At 44.3% G+C, this 13,898-nt stretch overlaps 1 pseudogene across 1 annotated transcript; it reads left to right on the top strand.

The window, feature by feature from the left end:
• The first annotated feature begins 7,676 nt into the window (after positions 1-7,676).
• On the top strand, positions 7,677-9,878 carry LOC116559814 (annotated as a pseudogene). The gene has a single exon (XR_004272640.1). The product of XR_004272640.1 is annotated as a heat shock protein 75 kDa, mitochondrial pseudogene (transcript).
• The last annotated feature ends 4,020 nt before the right edge of the window (positions 9,879-13,898 follow it).

Below are 13,898 nucleotides of genomic sequence, written 5' to 3'. Positions count from 1 at the left end.
TTCTTTCTTTTCTTTCTTTCTTTCTTTTCTTTCCTTCTTTCTTTCTTTTCTTCTTTCTTTTTCTTTCTTTTCTTTCGACAGAGTCTTGCTCTGTCACCAGGCTGGAGTGCAGTGGCATGATCTCTGTTCACTGCAGAGTCCACCTCCTGGGTTGGATTGATTCTCCTGCCTCAGCCTCCTGAGTAGTTGGGACTACAGGTGCACACCACCTAATTAGCACCCAGCTAATTTTTGTATTTTTAGTAGAGACAGGTTTTCACCATGTTGTCAGGATGGTCTCCATCTCTTGACCTAGTGATCTGCCCATCTTGGCCTCCCAAAGTGCTGGGATTACAGGTTTGCACCACTGCACCTGGCCAAAACCCAGCCTCTTTCTACTGAGGTCACCTCACACCTCCATGTGACCTGAATTGATAGGACACAGGAGTAACAGAGGCCAATATATCTCTCAGGTAGCTCACTCTAGTCAACAGGAAACGTCCCATATCTCTTGTGCAGGCAAATTTGGAGTAATGCAATCCCAATACAGTAGCTTCCCCTTAGATCCACCACCAAAGTGACTGCTCAGGCCATCTCGTACTTCCAGATTTCCCCAGTGGACCATCCACTCTCTACCTTAGAGGCCTCTTGTGGGAGTCAGACAACAGTCCTGTGTTCTCTCAACTATAGGAAACATATTTGGAATTATGGTCATGTCTCTAGGCTTGAGATGAGAAAAATACGGGAGAGATGGACAGGTGGGGATTGGTAACTTTGAGCATGCCAGAGCCTCTCTCCTCTTAAATCTGATTAAAAAAAAAAAAAATCATTTGTCTGCTTGAGGAGCCCAACTGGTATGCAACAGGGTCTCAAGGGTCATTTCACTATAAAACTGCAACATTTTCTTTGTATTTGGGCAGGGTGTGTCTCATGCTTACTTTTTTGACTATAATATTAGCATCCTAAGAAACAAAGGCAGGAAGAATCCAATCCTACCATCTTGTTGGGAATGTTTTACAGTTCACAAGGTTTACAATCCCATTGTTTCGGTTGTTTCTCACTGTATCATGAAATAAGTCCCAACAAACAGATTTGCCACCCCACCCCCCTTTTTTTTTTGCTGGTAAGTTTGAAAACGTTAAATGACATGCCCATATTCACATGACTTTCACAGAAACCATGTATTTGACTTTCGAACTCCTTAAAGGACCTTGGTATATTCATATTTGTATCCATAGGACTTAGCACATAGTAGGCAATGAATGACATTCATTTATGTAGTCAATGTGTCCAGGACTCCTAATGCTGAGGCAAGTCCTTTTTTCACTGTACACAGATTTGCTCCCAGAGGTCTGACTTCTGACCTTCAATGGCAACACAACCACTCTAATCCCCTTACATTCCAGGCCTATTTCAATTTAAGGCTAATCCTGGATCCATGGATTTGGCTCTGAGTAAATCAAAGATGTCCAAAGAAGATTAGCTCTGTGAGGGTTATTATGGTCCATTCTACCCTTAGTTTGTAACAATCAACATTTACTGAGTGCCTTTTATGTGACAGGCACTGTGTGAGCTATGAGAGAGAGAAATATAATAAGACAAATTTTCATGTTTTATAACCCATCCCAGAGAATACCTGAAAAGAAAACTGTGGAATTATAAATATGTGAAGTTTCAGATAGTTTTATCTGGGGCTTTTTAAAAATTATACTTTAAGTTCTAAGATACATGTGCAGGTTTGTTACATATACACATGCCATAGTGGTTTGCTGCACCCATTAACCCATCATCTACATTAGGTACTTCTCCTAATGCTGTCCCTTCTCTAGCCTCCTAACCCCCAACAGGCCCTGGTGTGTGATATTCCCCTCTCTGTGTCCTTATCTGGGGCTTTTATGGGATATGTTAATGCCTGCATGGTAAACCTGCATGCCGATAGGGTCTGGCAGGTAACAGACATGACTAAAGTGGATCAACTCAAGATTGTGGTGACCTAGAGAACATCTGTCCTATTTACGCTTAGCAAGAGGTACTCAACTCTAGCTGAAGTGAGCATAGGATGTAGAGATTCTGGATCTTCTTCTAACTATTTCCCTCCAAAGCTGTAGTGCAATGGTGTGGTCTCGGATCACTGTAACCTCCGCCTCCTGGGTTCAAGCGATTCTCCTGCCTCAGACGAATAGCAGGGATTACAGGCACACGCCACGATGCTTGGCTCATTTTTGTATTTTTAGTAGAAATGGGGTTTCACCTTATTGGCCAGCCTGGTCTTGAACTCCTGACCTCAAGTGATCCACCTGCCTTGGCCTCCCAAAGTGCTGGGATTACAGGTATAAGCCACTGGACCCAGACAAAAATCTGGATTTATTTAAATGTAAATTTTCTCCATCTGAAAACACGGTGGGCCAAATAATATATCTGTGTGTTGCCAGGATCAACCTTTATCCTAAAGTGATTCTGAACCTATTTTTCTCTCCTCATTCCACCCCTACCTTCTCTTTCCTTGGGATGAGGCCTGGGACTGAAGTATACTGGAGCTAAGGAAGGGAGATTAGAGACTGCTTTTCAGCCTCAGTCCCTTCATTGATCTTTATCAAAAGAAGACGGGATTTCACAATCCTCAGAGAATAGAGAGAACTTGTATTTAGAACTATGTTTAGCTTGGCCGGGCGAGGTTGTTCACACCTGTAATCCCAGCACTTTGGGAGGCTGAGGCAGGTGGATCACCTGAGGTCAGGAGTTCCAGACCAGCCTGGCTAACATGTCGAAACCCTGTCTCTATTAAAAATACAAAAAATTCACTGGGCATGGTGGCGGATGCCTGTAATTCCAGCTACTTGGGAGGCTGAAGCAGGAAGAATCTCTTGAACCTGGGAGGTAGAGGTTGCAGTGAGCTGAAATGGCACCATTGCATTCCAGCCTGGGCAACAGAGTGAGACTCTGTCACCAAAAAATTAAAATAATAAAAAATAAAAGAACTATGTTTAGCTTTTATTCAATTGAAGAATAAAATTTTTCCTTTAAGCAAATCTGCAAAGGGCTTTACACCACAGTCATATGTTTATCATATTGATATATCCATTGGGTGCATGCAAATCTGAAGGTACTTAATTTCTGAGTGAGCAATTGCTACCTGGTTGTCATGCTAATGACTATTAAATAATTATATAAGTCATGATGATAAGCAATTTACACACAGATTGTTTTCTCTTTTTTGGGGGGTCATTTTTCTTTTGGGAGTCATTACAGGCAGTGGCTCACGCCTGTAATCCCAGCACTTTGGGAGGCCAAGGCAGGCGGATCACAAGGTCAGGAGTTCAAGACCAGCCTGACCAATATGGTGAAAACCCGTCTCTACTAAAAATACAAAAATTAGGTGGGCGTGGTGGCACGAGACTAGTCCCATCTACTCATCTACTTGGGAGGCTGAGGCAGGACAATCGCTTGAAATTGGGAGGCACAGAGGTTGCAGTGAGCCAAGATCACGCCACTGCACTCCAGCCTGGGTGAAAGAGTGGGACTCTGTCTCAAAAAAAAAAAAAAAAAAAAAGGAGTCATTGTTCCTCTGTTTTAGTTTTCCCTTCCCACATTGATGTTATAGATGTCAGCGACTCTGTACTTGTATTTACTACTGCAGATTGTGTGATTCTTCTACTTGCTTGTTTTAGAGATATCTTGGGTCTGGATGCAAGCATTTAGTACCTTGGAGTATTACAATCTTTTAGCTTATTTAATCTTTAAGCTTGCTTTGGGGGAAGGGAAGTTTTTCTTTTTTTGTTTTGTTTTGTTTTTTGAGGCGGGGTCTTGCTCTGTGATTCTCCTGCCTCAGCCTCCCAAGTAGCTGGGACTACAGGTGTGCACTACCACACCCAGCTAATTTTATACTTGGTATTAGGTGAGAAGGCATACATTTTCTGGAACACTGAGCAATAATTAATATTGTGTGCGTGCGTGTGTGTGTGTGTGTGTGAGAGAGAGAGATTAAATTATTTGAGCTATAGCTTCAAGATTCCAAGACATTTTGATATCAAATATTAACAATAAACAAATTGCAAGCCAGGTTTTTTAGTGACATTTGGTTATTACATGTTTAAATTAATTTGATATATATGACAGCATAAGTCACTTATGTAGTATGAATACACACACATGCATACACATATCTTTTCATTATGAAATTTTAAAATAGCACTCCAAAAGATCAACATTAACTGGCTAATGCAGTCCATAGATTGGAAAGGAATGAAGCTTTCATTAATGGCTTGCATTTACACTTCAGTTGATACTGAGAGGTTTTAATTTCTGACCTAGATACTTCAAGAAGCTTGCTTTTGGGAAAAATAATAGGTAGTTAGACAACAACCACAGCCCTTGTCCTAATTAAAACCGCTTAATGTTTCATTTTGATTTCCATCGTCTTGAAATTGTATCACTAGGTTAAGAAAATAGTTTTCTGGGTTAAATCAGAATTTAATTGCATAGTTAGGAAATGCCTGGCATAAATTCATTGCATTTCACATCAACCAAAATATTTTAGATTTCATTGCAACCCTAATACATTGGGGTCCCAAAGGTTTCAGTTGGCATTCAAGAAACACAGTGCAATAGCCAATCTCATTTCTTCCCCTAAATTAAAAGAGAAATCTGTTCTTTACTTGTATTTCTCAAAGGACATAAACAAGGATCCAAATCATAACCATTATATCCTTTTCTCCCCTTTCCCCAATACTTCCATACTTTCTTATATCCCAAGCCCTGCATGGCTTCTACTTTCTCTTTCCACCTCCCTCTCTCAGAACTCTTTGTGAGCCACTTTAACTCTTTTCATATATTTTCCTCCTCTTTTTGTGTCAATATGAGAGATGAAAGGGAGAGGAGAGTGGGCCTTGGAATTACAGAATGGTGCCCTTAGGGGGATTATGTAACTATTTTAACTTTCATAATTTTTATCTTGTTGCCTGTGGCATTAAAGAGTTTTAAATCTGGCTTGCTTCAATGATATTGATTAAAATACAAAGTAATTGGTGCATAACTGTTCATAACTGAATGTTCTGGAGACAGTAAGGTTGGGCATTTTATCATGAACGTGGTTTTATTCCTGGAAGTGGTGTCAGTACTATCAGGCTACTCCATGCTGTGCCCATTAGGGTAATGAGGCCGTTCAGGCTTTGTGTCTCCATATTTTTTTCAGCCTTTGTGAATGGCGACAGAAGGATTTATCAGTGACGATTAGGGTGGTGCCCGGCATTCAAACTGCTCCACAATCTGGCACTAGTTTCAGTTTCTTGCCTTGTCTCTGCCATGTTTCACATCCCAGTACATTATTTATTTCTCTATTAATAGATAAAATTGCCTCGAATTATGGATATTCATGTACATACCCTCTCTGCCTTAATGGATGAGCAGCTCTGCAGTGCATTACACATAGTGTAGGCTGAATAAATGACTGTCGGATTTACTTGAACTGCTTACCTTGTCATAGACTCTCAATCTTTCAGGTACATTGTGAGTTTGTTTTGTTCGATTGCTGGCAGGGTAGCTGAACTTGATACATATATTTGAATGAGAAATATAGCAGCAGTACAGCTAATATCATTAGAATTTGGGGAATCTTCTTTCTACTAAACTCAGCAAATATTTCCTGAACAAAGATGATGTAAAAGACACTGAAGAAAAGAATGACTCAGCCATTGGCCAAGCGTGGTGTCTCATGCCTGTAATCCCAGCACTTTGGGAGACCGAGGCAGGTGGATCACCTGAAGTCAGGAGTTTGAGACCAGCCTTGACAACATGGAGAAACTGTCTCTATTAAAAAAAAAAAAAGACTCAGCCATCATCATTAGGATTCATATTGTCTTTGTACAATTTAATTTGCATGGAATATAAAATGAAACTGAGAAAAGCCATCATTTGCTGGCCTGTTAATATCTATGAGTATAAATCCTTATGGGCTGGGCTTGGTGGCTCACGCTGTAGTCCCAGCACTTTGGGAGGCAGAGGCAGGCAGATCACGAGGTCAGGAGTTTAAGACCAGCCTGGCTAATACAGTGAAACCCAGTCTCTACTAAAAATACAAAAATTAGCCAGACGTGGGTCACATGCCTGTAGTCTCAGCTACTCGGAAGGCTGAGGCAGAAGAATTGCTTCAACCTGGGAGGTGGAGGCTGCAGTGAGCCAAGATCATGCCACTGCACTCCAGCCTTGGTGACAGAGCAAGAATCTATCTCAAAAAAAAAAAAAAAAAAATCCATATGTATATGCGGAGTTTTTCCACTCATTCATCACTTAGTCCTTCATTGGCAATGTTGGAGCCCAGGGGTTCAGGGGAGCCCTCAGCTTCCCTGAGAGGACGTTTCTCCAGGTTCTTGATCTATCACTCTCTAAAGAATGAGGGAGGAGGCCACGCGCAGTGCGCTTGTGAAATAAATAACAGACTCCCAAAAGTGTTGCAGTAAAGTGATTGATTTATTTACGTACAGAGAGAAAAAGGAGGAGGAGAGTGAAAGAAACAGTCAGCTCTCACACTGAATGAGAGAAAGAAAAGCCGCTCCTCACATTGAGTTTGATGGGTTCCCAGAGGAAGAAAACCAGAGAAGTAAAACTCCCCTCACACTGAGTGAGAGAATCCAGAAAGATGGAATCCAGGAGAGGAAAGACAGCTTCCATGAAGGTGGAAGGGGACCCCAGAGGAGAAATCCAGGAGGGGAAAGAGAGCTGGAAATCTGGCATGGGTGAAGGAGCAGGGGAATTTATCCTGGGGAAATTCCCACCTCCCCAAGTTCCTCTGGCTAGTGAAAGGAGTTCCTTTAAGCTTCCGCTGGGGTGATTGAATCTTAGTTTTTTCCGTTAAATCTCCCAGATGGGAGGGGTGCATGGCCCTGGGAAGTTCTTGCCCTTAAAACTATGCCCCCTTGTGGACCCGGAAAGAGAACACATTCCCTCAGCAATATTGTCTGGGGATTACCATAAAATTATAAACAAAAGTATATAATTAATGCTTGGAAGAGGAATAAAAGGTAAACATTCCTTAGATTCTTACTGTTGAGGAAAACCAGGCCAGCTACTCAAGTGATGAACCCTTATGACATCAAACCAAAACTGCTGCTGAGTCTTTTGCCCCAGAATGTTTGAGCTCTGTAGCCAGGAAACTCACTGGTAACCACTGACATACTGAAACTCCTCTTGGGTGGGTTCTCTTAGTTTTTCCATGTTCTTGGCCTAACTTCTTTATATTCCTTGACCAAAATTTCTGTATTCTGAAATATTCTCCAATGGTGATCTAAATTGTGTTCCATGAACTAATACACATTTTGCATAATACAGTGGTTCCAGTAGGTAGCACTGTAGCTATCCTAGTAGTATAGTAAGGTAGTAGTATATTAACGTAGCAGTGGAAGTACAGTAAAACAGTAATAAAGATGTAGTTAGGTAGTAGCAGTGTGGTATGGTAGTGGTATTGTTACAGAATAATAGCAATGGGGTAGTTAGGTAGGAGTAGAAGTGTATTAAAAATAGAAAAATGGGAATTTAAAAAATAAATAAACAAAAATCCCCAAAAAACCCCACACATACACAAAAAAGAACAGAAAATAAATTTAAAAAATTAAAAAAAGAAAAATGGAGCGGTCTGGGCAGCCCGGCGCCCGCCATGACGTCACCTCCCCGTGCCGGAGGACGGCCCCGCCCCGTCTCGTCCCCCGTGGCTGCGAGCGGCGCTCTCGGAGGACGACTAGGCGCGCGAACTGCGGGTGTTGCTGCCGTGGGGCCGTCGACTACGGCCTCTGCTGTGGGCGCCGGCGCTGGCGACCGCCCGGGAAGGAAAACCAATTCTGTGTCCACGGAGGACCACAGCCCAGTTCTGTCCCAGACGAAACACGGCCTGGAGTTTCCAGGCAGGACAGCCATTCAGCACGCAGACCAACGAGGACAAGGAGGAACCCCTGCACTTGATCTTCAGCAGCACAGAGCGCGTGCAGGGTTCTACTTCCAAACATGAGTTCCAGGTCGAGACAGAAGCTTTTGGACATCGTTGCCCGGTCATTGCACTCAGAAAAAGAGGTGTTTATATGGGAGCTGGTCTCCAGTGCCAGCCATGACTTGGAAAAACTGCGTCACAAACTGGTGTCTGATGGCCAGGCACTGCCAGAAATGGAGATTTACTTGCAGACGGATGCCGAGAAAGGCACCATCACCGTCCAGGATACTGGCATCGGGATGACACAGGAAGAGCTGGTGTCCAACTTGGGGACGATCGCCAGCAGCAAGATCATTGGCCAGTTTGGAGTGGGTTTCTACTCGACCTTCATGGGGGCTGGCAGAGTGGAGGTCTATTCCCGCTCGGCATCCCCGGGGAGCCCAGGTTACCAGTGGCTTTCAGACGGCTCCAGAGTGTGTGAAATTGCGGAAGCTTCGGGAGTTAGAACTGGGACGAAAATCATCATCCACCTGAAATCCGACTGCAGGGAGTTTGCCAGTGAGGCCCAGGTGCGAGATGTGGTGACGAAGTACAGCAACTTCGTCAGCTTCCCCTTGTACCTGAATGGAAGGCGGATGAACACCTTGCAGGCCATCTGGATGATGGACCCCAAGGACATCGGCGAGTGGCAGCATGAAGAGTTCTACGGTTACATTGCGCAGGCCTATGAGAAGCCCTGCTACACCCTGCACTATAAGATGGTTGCGCCGCTCAACAGCCGCAGCATCTTCAACGTGCCGGACACGAAACCGTCCGCGTTTGACGTGAGCCAGGAGTTGGGCTCCGGCGTCGCACTGTACAGCCTCAAAGTCCTTATCCAGACCAAGGCCACAGACATTCTGCCCAAGTGGCTGTGCTTCATCCGAGGTGTGGTGGACAGTGAGGACATTCCCCTGAGCCTCAGCTGGGAGCTGCTGCAGGAGAGTGCACTCATTAGAAAACTCCGGGATGTTTTACAGCAGAGGCTGATCAAATTTCTCGTTGACCAGAGTAAAAAAGACGCTGAGAAATATGCAAAGTTTTTTGAAGTTACGGCCTGTTCATGCGGGAGGGCATTGTGACCACGGCCGAGCAGGAGGTCAAGGAGGACATAGCAAAGCTGCTGTGCTACTAGTCCTCCGCGCTGCCGGCTGGGCAGCTAACCAGCCTCTTGGAATATGCCAACAGCATGCGGGCTGGCACCCGCAACATCTATTACTTGTGTGCCTCCAACCGGCACCTGGCAGAGCACTCGGCCTACTACAAGGCCATAAAGCAGAAAGACACAGAGGTTCTCTTCTGCTATGAGCAGTGATGAGCTCACCCTGCTGCACCTTCGTGAGTTTGACAAGAAGAAGCTGATCTCCGTGGAGACAGACATCATTGTGGATCACTACAAGGAGTGGAAGTTTAAGGACGGGTCCCCAGCTACTGAGCGCCTGTCAGAGAAGGAGACGGAAGACCTCATGGCCTGAATGAGAAACGTGCTGGGGTCGCGTGTCACCAACGTGAAGGTGACCCTCTGACTGGACACCCACCCCACCATGGACACCGTGCTGGAGATGGGGCCGCCCGTCACTTCTGCACATGTAGCAGCTGGCCAAGACCCAGGCGGAGCGAGCACAGCTCCTGCAGCCGGTGCTGGAGGTCAACCCCAGGAATGCACTCATGAAGCTGAATCAGCTGCAGGTGAGCGAGCCTGGCCTGGCCCAGGCTGGTGGATCAGATATACGAGAATGCAGTGATAGCCGCTGGGCTCGTTGATGACCCCAGGGCCGTGGTGGGCTGCCTGAATGAGCTGCTTGTCCAGGCCCTGGAGCCACACTGACAACCAGAGGCCTCTGCCTGGGCAGGGGAAGAAGGATTGACACCATAGATGACAGCCCCACCTCCTTGAGCTTTATTTACCTAAATTAAAAGGTATTTCTTAAAAAAAAAAAAAAAAGAAAAAAGAAAAATGGGCTGGTCAGGATGGTTCATGTCTGTAATCCCAGACAGGGCAAATGGATTGCTTGAGGTCAGGAGTTCAAGACCAGCCTGTCCAACATGGCAAAACTCCATCTCTACTAAAAATACAAAAATTGGCCAGATATGGTGAGGGGCACCTGTAATCCCAGCTACTCAGGAGACTGAGGCAGGAGAATTGCTTGAACCCAGGAGGTGGAGGTTACCAAGATCACACCACTGCATTCCAGCCTGGGTGACAGATGAGACTTTGTCTCAAAAAAAAAAAAAAAAAACAAACAATGTACCACAATAGTAGTCATGTGGTATGGTAGTAGTAGTGTGATAAGGTAGTAATAGTATTGAAAGCATAGTAAGGGAGTAATAGTCCCCTCCTTTCCCCTCCCCTTCCCCTCCCCTCCCCTGTTGCCCATCAACCTCAGCCTCCCAGGTTCAAGCAATTCTCCTGCCTCAGCCTCCCAAGTAGCTGGGATTACAGGCGTGTGCCACCATGTCTGGCTAAGTTTCTGTATTTTTTTGTAGAGATGGGGTTTCGCCATGTTAATCAGGGTACACTTGAACTCCTGACCTCAGGTGTTCCACCCACCTTGGCTTCCCGAACTGTTGGGATTACAGGCGTGAGCCGCTGCACCCGGCCAATAATGCCTTTCTTATTAAAAGATACTTTGAAGAGGGTGCTTTAATCTTTGTCCCTATGATACATATCAAGAAAGTGAGATTCGGGGGATTAAATAACTCACCCAAGAATATCCAGCTAGCAAGTGGCAGAACCAGGGTTAGGACCCAGATCTGTCTGACTCCACAGCTAGATATCTTTATTATTCTGTTATTTTAATGCCTTCTTACAGAGAGGAGGAAACTGAGGCTCAGAGAAGCAAAGGACATTATTTATGGTCTCTCAGCTATGTCAGACTTGATGCTAACTAAGCATCATCTGACTTCTTGCCAGGACCTCTTCATAAATCTACTCCCTTAACAGAGTACTCATAAAATTTTTGATGTTATTTCTGACTGTAGAATGGTCACATCCCTTCTTGCTGACAGCAAAATTAGACTTCAAGTATAGAAATACTACTCTAGTCAATAAAAATCAAAAGGTTGATTCTTTCTCCAGACAGGGAAAACTGGGACAAGTGATTGGGAAGTACCCATTGCACCTGTTATGGCTGCGGCTTTTGCTTTGCTGTTATAAAGGTGAGGTGAGTCCTTTTAGTTTTGGTGAGACTTCATGTTATGAATCAGGCCTTGCCTGCTGTGTTCACCCTCTCATCATCATAGGGATATAATCTTCTTAGGCTACTAGCACCTGCCTATCCCTTCTTTTTTTTTGAGATGGAGTCTCACTCAGTTACCCAGGCTGGAGTGCAGTGGCGCGGTCTCTACCTCTGCTCACTGCAACCTCTGCCTCCTGGGTTCAAGCAATTCTCATGCCTCAACCTCCTGATAGCTGGGACCACAGGTACATGCCACTAGGCCCAGCTAATTTTTATAGTTTTAGTAGAGACATGGTTAAACCATGTTGGCCAGCTTGGTCTCGAACTCTTGACCTCAAGTGATCTGCTGGACTTGGCCTCCCAAAGTTCTGGGATTATAGGCGTGAGCCACTGTACCTGGCTTATCCCATCTTAATTTATCCAGATGGAATAGTTCTTTTGTTTGCTTCACTCCGTACACAGCATGTGTACCACTATGTGTATGTATCCTAAAACCTGAGCAGAAACCTCCATTAAAAATATTAAATATTGCCAGGCGTGGTGGCTCATGCCTGTAATCCCAGAACTATGGGAGGCTGCGGCAGGGATCATGAGTTCAGGAGACCAAGACCATTCTGGCTAACAGGGTGAAACTCCATTAGCCAGGTGTGGTATGTGCCTGTAGTCCTAGCTACTTGGGAGGCTGAGGCGGGAGAATGACTTGAACACGGGAGGTGAGGGTTGCAGTGAGTCTGGGCGACAGAGCAGGACTCCGTCTAAAAAAAAAAAAAACAAAAACATTAAATATTTCACCCCTCACTTTTGTCAATACTTTGGTGAACATGAATTCAGTTTGAACCTATGAGTCGGAGAGGAGAGCCAGTTTTCCTACTTCTCTGAGTGATTGTTTCTCTAATGCCAATCATCAGTGTGATAAATAATATTTACTTTAAAGTTGAGCTCTGATTTTGTGTGACAGTTTTTAGAAATTATGTAATTAAGCCTGCAGTCATTACTGATAGTTATTTAATTATTCCCTCTCTCTGAAGCAACTTATGTTTTTTCTTGGAACTTGGAGATAACAAATTAGCATCAAATATATACCCGAGGTTTTGAGAATATGCTTGCTAAGTCCATGATTGAATAAATAGAAGGCTCTGGGAACATAGTTTGTATTTGACAAATAGCCTAGACCTGTTTTCTGCCCTTGGGTTCTCGACATAGTAAGTTGCCTAGAGCCCTGTTTTAAATGTTCTTCCTTTGAAATACCATGGTAGACACCAACTTGTTGTTATGTTCCTATGCACATAGAAGTATGTGGTAAATTGACATATTTCTGAAGTTGAGATTGTGAGTAAAATGCCCAGTTACACAAGATCTGTGGCCACTTGGCATCAGCTGGGATCAGATGTCCCGAGGTGGCCTTGTGGAGGCCTGTGTTCAGGAGTGGGGGAAAGGGTGAGATAGGAGAAACTGGGCACCACTCTTTCATCTTGTGATCGTAGTGTGTGAGTGATCAAGGAAGAGGTGGAGTAGCCTGAATCATGTGGGTATGGGCTAATCCATGCCTAGAGCAAAAAGCCAAAGAGGGAACCCAAGATTTGATGTAGCACATCAAAGGCTCAACAGGGCAATGTGTACCTGTGAGGAAATCAGAGAGGCACAAGAGCTCCATCTTTTATGTACAGAAAAAAACAAAAGGGTAGAGAAGTAGACCTTTGACTGAGGAAGAGCTGTGTGCTGAAAAGTCCCCTCTCACCTCCTGCTGCCACAGCACCTCCTTGCCAGCACCTCTGCAAACCCTCTCTGGACATGTTTTCTTTTTGTTTGTTTGTTTTAGAGACGGAGTCTCGCTCTGTCACCCAGGCTAGAGTGCAAAGGCATGATCTTGGCTCACTGCAGCCTCCACCTCCCGGGTTCAAGTTATTCTTCTGCCTCAGCCGCCTGAATAGCTGGTACTACAGGTGTATGCCACCATGCCCAGCTAATGTTTGTATTTTTAGTAGAGACAGAGTTTCACCATGTTGGCCAGGATGGCCTCGATCTCTTGACCTCATGATCTGCTGCCTTGGCCTCCCAAAGTGCTGGGATCACAGGCATGAGCTACCATGCCGGGTCTCTCTGGACACGTTTTAAAGTGATATTGAATAAACTGGCATTACTGAGTTGATATATGATTAATCAAATAGCTTAATATTAATAAACTTGGTTCTATTCCCTGGGTGTTTACTGAATGAAAGATACCTAGCATTTGTCTTGCTGGTGTGTTTTGTTTTTGCTTGTATAGTGATTTTGGGTTTTGAGTTATAGGCACTCTCCTTTGATGCTGCACATGGTCAGAAATCAACCCTGCTTCTGGCTTTATCAGTGAGTCTGTTAAGCTTATCAACTCTACCAACTTGCCTTTTCACTGGGTCCCCATAAAGCTCTGCTTATCCTCATCATAACCTGAACATATTATACTAAAGTCATTTGTTTACTTATTTATTTCCTACTCTGGACTGCATTCTTTGAAAGTAGAAATGATATTACTGCATCCTCTAGTTTCAAGCACAGGGCATGGCAATAATTAGTGTTTCATAAATGTTTGTTGACTATAAATTGGATCTAAGTATAAATGAGGAAATCTTAAAAATCTAGGAATTTTATTTAGTTTTGAGTGCTCAAAATTTTTCTCATGGCCGGGTGTGGTGGCTCATGCCTGTAATCCTAGCATTTTGGAAGGCTGAGGCAGGCGGATCACGAGGTCAGGAGTTTGAGACCAACCTGGCCAACATGGTGAAACCCCATCTCTACAAAAAATACAA

This window comes from Sapajus apella, unplaced genomic scaffold, assembly GCF_009761245.1.
Source record: "Sapajus apella isolate SASKATOON/1434 unplaced genomic scaffold, GSC_monkey_1.0 scaffold24, whole genome shotgun sequence".
Taxonomy (NCBI): domain Eukaryota; kingdom Metazoa; phylum Chordata; class Mammalia; order Primates; family Cebidae; genus Sapajus; species Sapajus apella.
This window is presented reverse-complemented; position numbering and strand designations above follow the sequence as displayed.